At 32.7% G+C, this 13937-nt stretch overlaps 1 protein-coding gene across 1 annotated transcript in view; it reads right to left on the bottom strand.

Moving 5' to 3' along the window:
• Scp2 (Sarcoplasmic calcium-binding protein 2) overlaps nt 1-11710 on the bottom strand; it is a 28920-nt gene extending 17210 nt beyond the window's left edge. The window contains exon 1 of the mRNA XM_034325163.2: nt 11522-11710. The gene's annotated coding sequence lies outside the window, so the exon portion shown is untranslated. The remainder of the gene's footprint in view (nt 1-11521) is intronic.
• Between the last annotated feature and the right edge of the window lie 2227 nt (nt 11711-13937).

Raw genomic sequence — 13937 nt, 5'->3', positions numbered from 1 at the left:
TTGTTATCTTTTTTTGAAATTAGAGGGTAAAACTAAGGGTAGAATTAATTATAGATAGCTTCGAAAATAAAATTTTGTTTAAAAATAACTGACCATCCACCTCGATGTTTCAGAGTACGTTGAAGCTTGTTTAAAAAGCAGTCACTTCGATCATGAACCCTTTTTTTTTTTATTAGTCATCAGTTTAGCGTATAGAGAGTTTTCGAAACTTTTCAACCCTTGAAAATGAGTCATTAACTCTTCGAAACTAAAACCATTTTTAGTCAGAAGCAAACAATTTAAGTTGGGCTTTGTAAACTTTCTGTCCAACTATCTACTAAAGTACATCAAGCGTTTGAAGGTAGAGTGAATCTGGAATAAACACGAAGAAGTTCAGTTGCTTTCACAGGTGGTAACCATTTTTGTTAGGTCTTGAGAAGTTGAAATTCACCGGAACAGACTAAAAGTTTCCTGTTCCATTGTTTCATCAAAATCGTGAAACGAGTTGAAATTTGATTTTTGCAGAAGTACAAATTAAATTTGCAGCTGACATATCTCATTCGTTCCATCTCTTTTAAAGATTTTTCTTTAAACTGTTATAGTATTTCTTTGTACAAAAAAATGTCCATTATTCACTTTGCCAGTGAACGTGTTAAAATAGCAGAAATGTAGGTACGTCAAAAATGTGTCATTCACTATGTCAAACGTCTGCGCTGAATGAACGTTGTTCATCTAGATTTTTTCCTGATGCTCGCAATTCTCTCTTCTCCAGTTTTCACTGTTCATCGATTTGACGTACTGTTGTTATTTCGAGAATATTTTTCCCACATTCAGCAGGATACAGAAAATGTTTGTTGGATTCGTGACACGACCATTCAAACCACTTAAAAATGGACACCGGTGTCGCTTTCAATAGCGCATTCTCTGTTTTCGTTTACCAGAGCGTCGAATGACAATGATACATCCACGCAACGACGAATTTCCTGCTTTAAATGCATTTCTACGTAAAGCGTTGCTTTGTCAGCGAACAAATGAGATGAAATCTATTTTTACAAAAGGATACATTAAATCAGAGTAGTTAATTAAAAATGTATATTTCGTCGGCTCTTTATAATGTTTACATTATCAGTGATTAAAATTGACTCTGAAACGTATCACGAGAGTAATTTACAATTGAATAATTAACGAGATCAATTGCTTTCCGTTTCGAACGTTCACATTCATTGTTCAACCCACGGTTTTTTTTATCACAAGCACAAAGTACAATAAAGATGGTCGAGGCACGTTACTCCATCCCTAGATTGCTTTTAATCTAATATTACACAGGCTTAAGAGCTTATTATGAATTCAATGTTCGTGATCGTCTGACATAGACTTGGATAGATTGGATTACAATTGCAGAGCATCTAAAAAAGTTAACGTTACGTGTTTAGATAAATAATATAAATAGAATTTTAAACAGAATTTTAAATAGAATAGAACAAAATTAAAATAAAATGTATAGCTGAAACTTTGTCGCTTTTTAACATTTTAATTTATACTTTGGTTAAAACCGAGGTATTCGAGAAATTAGAAGTATCCACGGAATTCGCGATTCCAGCTCTAGTCGGGTCATTATTTTAACATAAAATCCAGTACGTCGGACAAGGCGTGTTTGTGAAAGCATTAATAATACTAGATGCTCAGTATTTAGACGTTTATGATACATTTTCAAGCCTTCTATTCGAATCTTGTTATGCCATTCCTTTAGAATATTTCTAAAAAAATTAAACAGTATTCAAACGATTTTAAGGATCAATAAGCGAAAAAAAGATCCTTTTGAAATTCTTGCCCGAAGCGTGTGTAGCATGCCTTTGAATTTCACATATAGGTGAAATTATTTCGTGCATAACTGCGTGTGTGTCACACATTCTGTGTAATATCACCACCGTGTAAATATCAGCGCGGCCTTTTGAACACAATTTACATCCGAAAACGTCAAATAGTATTATATCAATTTGTCGGTAAAATTTCGTGTTTTAAATCGGCGTAAACTGCTGGCTAGCACGAACGTCGTTTTATTCGTGTTCATATTTCAATTTTCCGAACAACTGGAGAGATCAGATTAAATCAAACATTTTTTTTTTTTATCGTTAAACGCAGCTGAATCGTTATCGACCTATTCCAAGTAAATGAAAATTTGTTTATGCTTGTTTACTTGTGTCCATTCGATCGTTATGTCCTACTTTTTTTTCATAAACTTTGATATTGTGTATAAATAAAACAGCAAAATGACATGCAAAGCATTGATCATATGTAAGAATATAATTTTTAATTGTAGCGATGCAGAGTTCATTTGTGACTTGGTGCAAGTAATAAATAATCTTTTGTAGATTCTTATGTTTTTCACTATATAAATATCGTGTTAAATGTTCGATAATTGTCGACATAATTAAACGTAATTGTTTTAAAACGAGATAACCGTGTATAGGACGACGATGAAATTAATCAGGCTGGACGTTGCTAATTAGCGAAATTAAGCGTGTCCGATATATCGGACGACCGCAAAAAGGTTTAAACCTCGACATTGTACCGTATATTTAAATAGGTCCAAGAATTTTGATGACCGTCCGTTGCATTTATCAGGATATTACTGGTTGGCCAGCATTATCGATCGTCAGCGTTTAATTATTTTTAACTACGATGTTCACCAAGTCATTAATGCAGTATATAAAATCTTTCATCGTTGTTGGAACCATGAAGTGACGTGAGCATTGAAACCGATCAGATTATTATCTTAAATATCAACAGAATTTATCAATATTTGTTTGGATTAAAGAAAATTTTTATATCCTTCTATGATTAAATTCAGTGTTCAGAGAAAAGGTCGTATTTTAATTTGTAAGACGTAGTAATCCGATAAATTAGTTGAGTCAAGAAATTGAGAAATCGCTACAGGAGCTAAGCAAACTGCAATCCGTCTGCTTAAATTCTGTGAACGCTACTGAAATCAAGTAATCGTGGAGTTTGATTAGTTTACATTAGATAGCTTAAACGTCACACCAGAGTTATTAGCTTTCCTCTTTCCTTTCCTAAATTTTAATATTTCATTTATTATTTTTATTTTTATTTTTTAATTCACTATGTTAAAATTATATAACAAAGTTGAATTTTCACCATTTTATCCTCCTATTTTCAATGGTATTCGTACAATTCGAGGAATTCTAATTTACAACGCGGGGAAACAGAAAGCTACCTCATTAGTTGTAACAATTACTGAAGGCGAGTGGACATGAACTTTGAAGAACGGGTTATTAATGTCACTCTATGTGAATGAAACTATAGACAGCGTTGAATTTCAGTAACACTCAAACTACTAATGAAATTTCATTTGGATTACTGTAATTGAATGTTTTGACACTTTTACCTTGAGAATACCTTTCATTTATTTATTTCATGTCTGTAAAATTGCAAGATGACTTACTCACTTGATTGATTGGAACTGACTTGTATAATATGGGAATGATTTTCTCCTACTTTATTCAAGCTCGATAAGATAGAAGTGAGCAACACGTGTTCCGTTCTATATACTTTTATCCAGGAAAGCCGTATAAATTATCACACTAGATAAATGTCATCAGTCACTCGTAGCGAGTGTGATTCATAGATTGAAAAACAATGATTGATTCTCTGCTTTTGCATACCGAAAGTACGCTTCTATCTAGAGAAAAAGACACATTTGCGATCTGTGTAATAAATTACAATTTGATCAATGTTATTTGCTTACACTTTTGCCTTACCTTATGGTGTCTTTTATTTTTTTTAAGTTCAATATGTGTAACACAAAGAACTTTTATTAAACCTTTCATTTCTAGTCCGAATTGATTCAGTTGCGATATTAATTGTAAAATGCGTAGACATGTATGCGATGATATTACATAGACTGATGCATTCATTTTCGTTACATGAAACAGTAATCTGATGAATTCCCATATTCCATATCATATTTTAATTAAAGCAGTTTTCAGTTCATATTGATACGCATAGATTCGTATCATGTAATTAATATTACTTCGACAACGACAGAATTTTTATCCATTCGAATCTTTTTAAAATATTATATTTCATAAATTTTATGTCATTTTATGTGATTTATACGTTTATAAATTATTTGATTTATAATTTAATTTTGATATCTGGTAGAAATTAGTAGGCAGATTAGGAAGGAAAGTGATTATCATAAATTGTGCCTAATTATTTTTATTACAATATTTATTAAAGTGAGTCGAAGTTTTTACTTTTCCCTCTTCATCGTTTCATAATTACACTTTTGTTTTATGATCCACTAAAAGCAGGACCGTAAATTCATAATGAACAAACTTTTTCTGGAAATTATAATTTTCTTAATTAGTCGCTCTTCAAGCTACCCCGAACATGATTGATTTTTCTTCAAAATTAAAGTATGGGCTGAGCTTAAACCTTTCAACACTTTGGAGTTCCTTGGTTTCAGTCAAATTGAAAAAATTACAAAAAACCAAACATTCATATGTTACATGGTTTTTTTCATTACGCATTATAATCAAATTGAATGCCTTTGTCCTTTCACCTTGAAAGTAATTTCATAAACTAGATTTTCCAAGAAAGGAAAAGACGAAAGCGTAGAGTCTGCAGACAGTTTCTAAACAAAGAACTTCAGCTCTTTATAATTGACTTTATAACGCTGTTATCTTCGACGCAGAATTACCTTCTCAAAGTTAATTTATTGAGTAATTTAAAAAATTGCGAACTTTGAGAATAAGCTACTGAACGAGAAATGAATTATAAACATAGGTATTATAGTAGATATTTTATAAATTGCATTATTCAACAAGTTAGGAAAGGGTTAAATTATGAAACTCATTAACCTGTGATTAGCAAAATGTTGCGTCTTTAGTCGGGAAAAAGCATAAACGCGTTATTTTCTTCACCAAGCTCTTGAATAGCCTGTTCTTCTCATCGTGAGAGATACAAATGATACTTTTAAAGGAAGCTTCGACTCTGAGGGCTACGGAATATTGTTATTGCAGCTGCTTTGTGCGATTGGAAATTGTTCCAAGCTGGTTACTGGGAACTTAAACGAAGTTAATTACATCGGGCTTGAAGCAGAACTATCGGTTCCTCTTAAAATTTTTGCGAAATTTCATGATTCTAATTTGATGTGGAAAAATTATTTTTCAAATGCATCATTAGAATCTAAAATACTATAGGTGTCACTACACCATAAAATGTTGATGTGATATTCAAAATGGTATTAAGAAAAAAAAAGAAATTGTGTCGTAGCAGGTGTTGCAACATGCACAAAACAAATTCTTCCCAGCAAGCGAAGATTTTTCAAGTAGCTTGCATGTGGTGGAAAAGCTCGGGAGCAAACCACGGATAATTTATGGGGTTATAGGGGGTTCGATCTCTCGTTGGCTTTGTAATATATCACATGGAACGTACGAAACGAAGCCACGTTGTGTCAGGTGTGGCAGATTTTTCCGCTCTTATAGAATGTTAGTTGCAATGTTTGCTGTTTGTCACTTTCTCTCCAGGGAACGAATTTCACACCTCGATCAATCTTCTTTTTCCTTTTGAATTGCTGCTTTTTAGCATCCCGAAATACCCTCAATGAGGGAAATCTTTGGAATAATTTTCAGTTTTTCAGTATTAACATACATTCATAAATATGTAATCTGTCAAAGAGTACGAGTAAAAATGTTGAAACGAAACAATTTTATTCGAGCAATGGATTTGGCTGAACTTATTTCAGTTTAAAGATTACTCGCTTTAAAATTTAGAGGATAAATTTCATAAAATTTCGCAACGAGATTTATGAAACTTGATGATTTCTTTTAAAAAGTTTTGATAAGCGAAAACATTCATTTCAATTTCATTCGTGTGTTATAAATTATAATCACAGATAATTGATATCGTTTATGAAATAACGTTTCAACTACTTTGTCTCGTAATTCAAATTTTCATTAACCTAAATCCTCGGTTATCAATTAAATTTATTTGGAAAAAGGACATTGCAATTTGATTCATGTTAATACTTTAAAAGCAAATATATGTAAAGTTTTACATATTGATTTAAGAATTCAAATCGTAGCTGATACTTCCACGTTGCACTAACATATCGAATGGGAAATAAAAAGTCCGTATTGAACCAGATACGTGATTTATATTTTGAAGGATTTATTTGCATTACAGGCTAAGGGGTCCTTCATTGTAATCCAATATTGATAGGGAGTAAGCTATCCGTCTTATCGAAGTATTTTCTCCAACAGAACTACCCTTCTTAAAGGGATAAATAATTCCAAAAGCATCGAAACGTCAATCTTACCGTGATACTTGGTGAAAGAGAGTCTCTAGATAGCCATATGAGATGGTCAGATTTATTATATTAGACAGTAATAGTGTAATAACCGTTATCATCACCAGGGCGGTCCAATACAGAAAAGTATATCCCTTGACAGCCTCATATTTTATAAGCAACTTTCACAGCTCGATATTAGAAATTAGTTTATTAATATGATATTTCAATTTGCCGCTTCACTAAAATATAAAATAATTATATTTTAGAGCTACTATCTATGTTAAACTTGAATCTAGAAATAAAACTACCTTTTCATAGGGCATCTAATTTAATAGTCAGCGAAAAGATCATCCTCTGGAAGAACTTTTGTTCAACTATCTCATTGCTCTTTTACCAGGTCCAATAGTCAATTAACAAAATGTTCAGTCGAATTTCTCAGGTCGCGTCTCCCAAATGAACCCTTAATTGTATATTTGTACGTGCAATCACTGTGTAGTTCAACCGATCGCAGCATTTAAACGACACGCTGCCAGGCTGTAATCTCTGTTTCGACAAATTGAAGGAAACTTTAGCCAGTCCGTAGTCCACCCTTCGCAGGTGGACTCCGATTTCCAGGCTAAACAACCGAAAGAAAAAAGAGAAAAAAGAGCGTCGGATTTAGTGAAAATGCTAGGCCTACGGTCTGGAATTAGTCTCGTGGTAAATTGGAGCATCGAAATCGTCCTTTTAGTTCTAATGCCTATTGATAATTATTGATCACTTCTTTATTTAGGTCATTGATTAATCAAACATTTAGATGGATGCTTTAGGTGAATCTAAAACTATTGAAGATTTTATTCTTGTTTCTATTAATTTTTGTATATAATCATAATCATTATTAGTTTCTCAAAAAATAATTTCTGTAAGTTTCACGTGAGTTCGTATCTGTTTATGTAAGGAAAATTACCCTTTTATTTCGGTATTGTTCAAAGCATTATGGCTGGTTACTTGTTAGCCAGCAAATCGTGCCAATTTTGAGCGAGAAACGTATCATCGACTCAAACCAGATTCTCAATGGTCGCAGAGAAATGAGCGTCTGAATATTGCCGTCATAAGGCTGCCCCGTTTCCCTCACTTAAATCCTTTGGATTCCATCGTCTCGAGTTAATTGAACGACACTCTGTGTATCGTTTCAGCTAAACCAAATACAAGAGAACAATTGATAGCACGTATAAAGGGCAGGTATTCTCTTGAAATTTTCCATGGTCTTTTTGGCAGAGCCACCCCTTTTGCTTCATAGGATACACGTTTTTAAATGTGCAAATATTACTTTTTATTGTCATTCAAGTATAATTAAAAGTGAAAAATATGATACACATTTTATATTTTAATATTTATAGAAAAAGAATTTAACTAGAAAAATTTATTTTTAAAATAAATAAAAAATGTAAATTTGTAGAGTTTGCTTGAAACTCTCCGTTTCTATTTTTACAGAAAAATGCAGCTCGATTGAATATATGTTTATGATAAGAAACTTGGTGAAAATTTGTTTGGATCTCTTATACACATCTATCCAAATCTATTTCAAAGAAAATCAAATCGGTATTTGAAATTAAATTTTACCATGAATTGTGACAATGTCCATAAATGACCACAGTGCACTCATTAGCATTGTAATTACAAAAAGAGTAAAACCAAAACGGTTGATGAAGCGTTTTAATTTTGAATGAAACTAGTCGACGATCCGAACTCACGTACAGGGTTTTTTCTTTTTTCTTTATTTCGTTTTGCAATTTCGAAGTTCCAACGAAGCTTGCGTGCTTTACGAACAGACCACACATTTGCACGGTAGTTGCAAAATAATAATTTAACTTCCGAATGCATTTGCGTCTGCGGCATGAATAAAAAGTCAAATTCGACGCTGCCTCCGGGGAGAAGAAACAGAATTGCTCTGTTCCGAATAACGTCCAGAGTTGGCGAAACTTCGGACACTGTAAATCAGCTTTAGTCGAGCAACGCTTCATTTTTTTCCGAATAAAAAGTGTGTTTAAACGCTGGTTTAAGACTTCCTCTTCCGCCTACAAATGAGACTTATTTTATGGACTTTTCTTTTATCGACGAAGAAAAGTGAAAATCTCGACGTGTTACTAATCCCCAGGTAGAAATTTAAATCCCACTCCACCTCTAATTGCGAGTGTAATTTTAATTTCTAGGACTATTATTTAATCATCATTCCTCTGTTATACAAGGTTGATTTTATAGCCGGATAAGTTTATATTTTGTTCATAGTTCTCACTTTATTACTCTCTTTACTCCAAACTCTTTCGTAATTTCTTGAACAAGAAAACTTTCTACGTGGTATTCCTGAATGCAAATAGTTCCTCAAAAGTTGATAAATAATCTCTTTATTACTTACTTTGATGCTTTCAGGGAAAACCTTTTAGGAGCTACAAGGGATTAATATTTCAACTATTTAATTTTTTAGTGAGAAAATAGACTTATTACCGGATAACTTTTATTAGATAATAAAGGAACTTCACTTTACACTTCACACATATATAAATTTATGAAGCATAATATGAAAATTGTTAGAAATGTATTACCACTTGTTGCTTTTTCAAAGTAGAAATGAATTCTTCCTAATTAATTTCAATTCTGATTTGAATGAAACTTTTAAAAATTTGTCAAACTGAGAGGGATAATTTTATTTCTTCAGAATAAATTTCAGTAAGAAAATAAATAATTCCTTGCACGACTCGATGGACTCTTCACAATCGTATAAAATTTGATTAAAAATTATTGTTGTTGCATTTGGAAACCCCCTTAAAACTTCTAATTGCATTCAAAATCCATCTGTTACACAAGCATCATCATCCAAACTCCTTTACATAATGCATTATATGTAACACGATACGTGCCTGTTTTCCATTTTATCCACTAAAAGCAACCTTCCTGGTTATTAATAAATAAATATGTTCACGATATTGCTGTGCACTATGGTAGCGAGGGTAAGAAGAAAAACTAATGTAAGATTAAATTGATAAGCTGCATAAGAGAATCAACATCGAAGTGGCGTTTCCTTATCGAACGTTCTTATCTTGGAGAAAGATTATTGGACCACTGAGCGACGATGAAGTTTCATGTCGAAGAAGAACAGGGGGGTCGTGTGTGTATGTGTGACGTTAAATGATCGATCGAAACACGATTCAGCAACGAAATAATTGGAATTTCAGCAGAAATGGAGCTCGGCCGCCTTAGCTAATTATTTTTTCGCCGAATATCCTACCATTTCTGACAGCAGGGTGCTACGATGGATGATACGATCGTTTACTTGTTATTTATCAGCACGTTAAACGACCGATCCAATTTCGTATAACTAATTTATAAGTCAAAAATAAAATGTTTATTTTATTTTTATTTAATAAAGAAGATTTCTTCAATATTTTAATTACACAAAACGAACGATAATGGAATTAACGATGCCTTCGTTCTTCATTAAAAGTCACAGAAACGCACGGCCTTCTTGTTCGTCAACGCGACATAAAGAGATAATAGACACTTCACGTTTGATATTTATTGACAATCATCCTGTAATAACTGCGATTGTGAAAACCTGTATTTCATTGTTCACCGTCCATTATTGTCCTCGTGTGAAGAGCTATTGGCAATGGAAATAGCCTTGCATATTAAACAAAAATGAACATGGATTGTTCTTTGTAATTGTATCATATCGAATCAAATGTTTTCGCACATATTAATTAACTAATTATATCAAACTTCGTATTGAATACTAACAAAAGTATTTTTCTAAAATTTGCTAAAATTTATAGCAAATAAAAAATAAATGGTGCCATTCCAATGGATATAGATTATCAATTTTTGAAGATAACGAAGTCAGTCGTCCGCAGAAAGTCGTCGTAGACTGCAGAAGTTTATTTCAAAGGTTGAAAAATCAATGCTTCGTTAACCGTGATATTTCTGAACTTCTTGTTGACTGATGAAAAGAATTATATGGAATTCAAACAAAAACTTTCGTTAGGCGCAAAAGTATGCGAAATTTTTAAACGTGTTAAGCTTGTTCGATACTTCACAACCTTAAAGCAACTTTTGAGCTCGGGTACTTGCCATAATTGAAGCCCTAAGATGACAAAGCCCCTAAATGGTACTTTGTACTTTTCGCACAGTGTCGCTCGTTCAAGGTTTTGAAGTGACGTAGAAATTTTGAAAAATACATGAAAATATTCGAACGATGGTACGTTCACGATTAAATTAATTGTCTCGTTGAACAGAAAATTCAATATCAACTGTTAAATTGTTAAACAATTAAGAGGTGGGTTCAAAGAACGTCTAATCAAATCTTGAAAAACGTTAATTGCTATACAGGAAACTCGTTGCTGTAACATACATGATTTCTTAGCTTAATAAAGTACTCTGCAATTAACCAATTGCAAAGATAAATTGACTGGAATGTGCCCTGACATAACGGAGTACTTAAATCTTCTTCGTGAACAAGCGAATTAAAAAAGTACTGGAATTTTCTTTACAAAATTTCTGTTAAGAAGAAATTGTTTATATACTCACAAATTATAATTTACTAATGAATAACATTTTCGAAACGCAAACAACACGATATTTAAATAATCCTTTGCAAAATGAAGCAGCGAGGTGTTCCATTATTAATGTGAATAATTGTCACCTCAAAATTGAAGACACGGTGTCACTTAACACATCTTTTTTCAAAATGCATTTTTCGATGTAGTAATACTCATAAGCTACCATCGCATATTTCTTCTTTTCTATTGTTACTACTTCGAATTTTCAAGGAATAATAATACTTTTGTCTTTTAAAAACTCGAGGAATATTTCAATTAATTTCTTTTTAATTAAAAAAGAAATATACCTATACTATCATTACCATTAATAACAGTGCATTAAAGTTCCAATTGAAAATTTATCAACTTTGTTCCAAATAATTAATTCATTTGAAATGACACTTTTATCCACTCGTGTCTTCAATTATTTGTCGACACCATTAACAATACACTCGTTCAAATTTAAAACTAAAATTCATCTATTTTCTTCGAAAGAAGAATCACACTGTGACCACGTTGTTCACTGATTATCCTTTGAAACTTCATCGCAGATGAATTATTAATAAAAGCACATTCTTCGTGAAACATTGTCACAGCGTTTCTTTGAATTATACGTTTTTGAAATGAAATAAAAAAATGAATGCTGGACACCTACCTGATCGGGCTGAACGCGGCTGGATCGACAGTGTAATCGAACGGTGCGATGAAAACGCGAAGGATTTCCGCACGAATACCTGGAGCGTGTCAATGAAACGCGTGCAAGCGTGGAAAAAACGTATGAAATCGCGGCGAAACTTTGGAGCGAATATGCGACGCGAATGACAAACAGATAAAGCACAAAATGCGCGCACCGAGCTCCAGCTTCTCCTCTTTATACCCTCGAACTTGCACCTGTGCTTGCGCAGATCGGCCTCTTAAGCTTCGTCCGCTCGTTCCCTTAGATCCGTTTCAAACCACGTGCTTCAATCGCTCCTATCATTTTAACAATACCAAATGTTTCTTGCAATTTAAGTCTATTAACCTTTGGATAGCTGATCGCTGAAAAAATTTTCCTGCTGAATTATATTACTTTCAAAATTGATCATTTTATTAACGACTATAAATTATTTAATTTTTTAATGTTCATCGTATTTGTGGTATTCCTCAGCAATGTATACAATTCTTGTCGGTGGTTATTTTTTATTTTGTTATCGCAAACGATATGAGTGAAATTTATTTCAGCCGGAAACTAGAAAACAAACGAGCGCGGTGATGTTAATTGATGTTCAATGGTTTAGTCGAGGTCTGGCCGATTCTCTTTGGGATTCTGGTCCATGGTACGAGTTTAATGAATTTAGATTAAAACGATTGGTTAAAAGGATAATTGGTTGAAGGATTGATGTAGAGAGAGGAGAAAGTTTTTCCGTATTAAACAAGGATCACTGCGGTATTTGTTTATTGGAATACACGTGTAGTTGGATGAAAAACAAATACTAGTTTATGTGGGAAAACTAGGTACAACAGAAACTGAACATGGAAATTTATTTATCATGTTTCCTGTTGAATTTTTGGACAAAGGAAAATTGTTGGATACCATATGAAACTATAATAGTTGTATTCAACAAATGAATGAAATATTTTTTATTATTAAGCTGATCACGTTTTTATTGAAGATAAAAAGAATATATTTTGTAATTGGATTAAAATTTTGGGGTGCACATTAATTATAAAAACAGATAGATAATAGTATAGATATCTTCAACGAAGATGCGGTAAATTGGTATAATAAAAAAGTTTTAAATTAATGTCTTGAACTGGAATGAGTTGAAATAAGTTTTGTTAAAGGCTAAGTGAGTTTATGAGCTTATCTTTGGTTTAATTTAATCGATACAAAATGACCCAGACGATTATTCATGAAAAATTTATTTTAGTTAATGATAGTAGTCTTGAATCGTGACCTAGACCTACAGAACGCGTACAACAAGGTATGAACTAAAATTAAACATTCAAATTTTGATACAAAAAGCTTTCATATATTGAGAAAATAATATGTAAAGAAACTTAATAACGAAATTTAAAAAATCCGAAAGACAACGATCTCAACCCTCCTGCACTGTTCAGATTAAATTTATCTAAAATGGAAATCCAATATTTAATAACATTTTAATGGGACATGCTATTCGTGTGAAATATATTGGCGTTTATTAAAGATACTCGTAGAAGATTCATTATAAAATATTATTTGGCTCTTCTTTTTATGATATATGTGAACCGAATAATAGATACGAGTTTAATAAACATTTTAGATCTGAATCGTACATTTGCTCAGCAAAAATTTTGGCTCTGCTATTTGACAATTATACTGTGAATTGGTTGATCTGTTATATTGGACAATCAGTTGTCTTGTGTTAAGAATATTAATAAAATGTGTGTCAACAGTTTCATCAAATTCTATCAAACGTTCTGTATTTCGAAATCCATCATTTGATATTTACATTTACGTGTATTATAATATTACTAATTAAATGTTAAATTAGATTTAAATTTTCGCGCGCAAATGTTACGACGCAAGTGGTGGGGGGTCTGCATACCCACCTCTCCCCACCATCGTCAGTCTACCTGGGACCGCTGAGGCGTACGGACCGGGGTCTAGAGAAGGGGAGGCTTATTTACCTGTGGAACCCTACCATGCTCGGTACTGTAAACACTTCCTACTAATATTTATGTACATAAGTTCATTCGAAATCAATTGAATAAGCGGGAACAAAGTTCTAATCCTTGGCTGCAGTCGGAAGTTTGTGGTACTCTTCCAACGAATTAGATTACCTTCCTACCATTTTTCTCTTTACCTTTTTGTGTTAAACCCAAAGAGGATGATGGCAATTAGCCAGAGACCCAATTTTAGGTAACCTGCATTGCAATATGCGGATAATTTGTAGTCTATTGTTTAACGGCAATCATCAATATCGCGATTACTAATACGAACGGGTGTACTACCATCTGCTGGTGATAAAATTTTGGATACCAAATAATGCTTTGTCGTAGGTAAGCTTCCGAACTAAAACACACCAAATTTATAGCATGGTATAGAA

The sequence above is a fragment of the Osmia lignaria genome, chromosome 5 (genome assembly GCF_051020975.1).
Source record: "Osmia lignaria lignaria isolate PbOS001 chromosome 5, iyOsmLign1, whole genome shotgun sequence".
Taxonomy (NCBI): Eukaryota; Metazoa; Arthropoda; class Insecta; order Hymenoptera; family Megachilidae; genus Osmia; species Osmia lignaria.
This window is presented reverse-complemented; position numbering and strand designations above follow the sequence as displayed.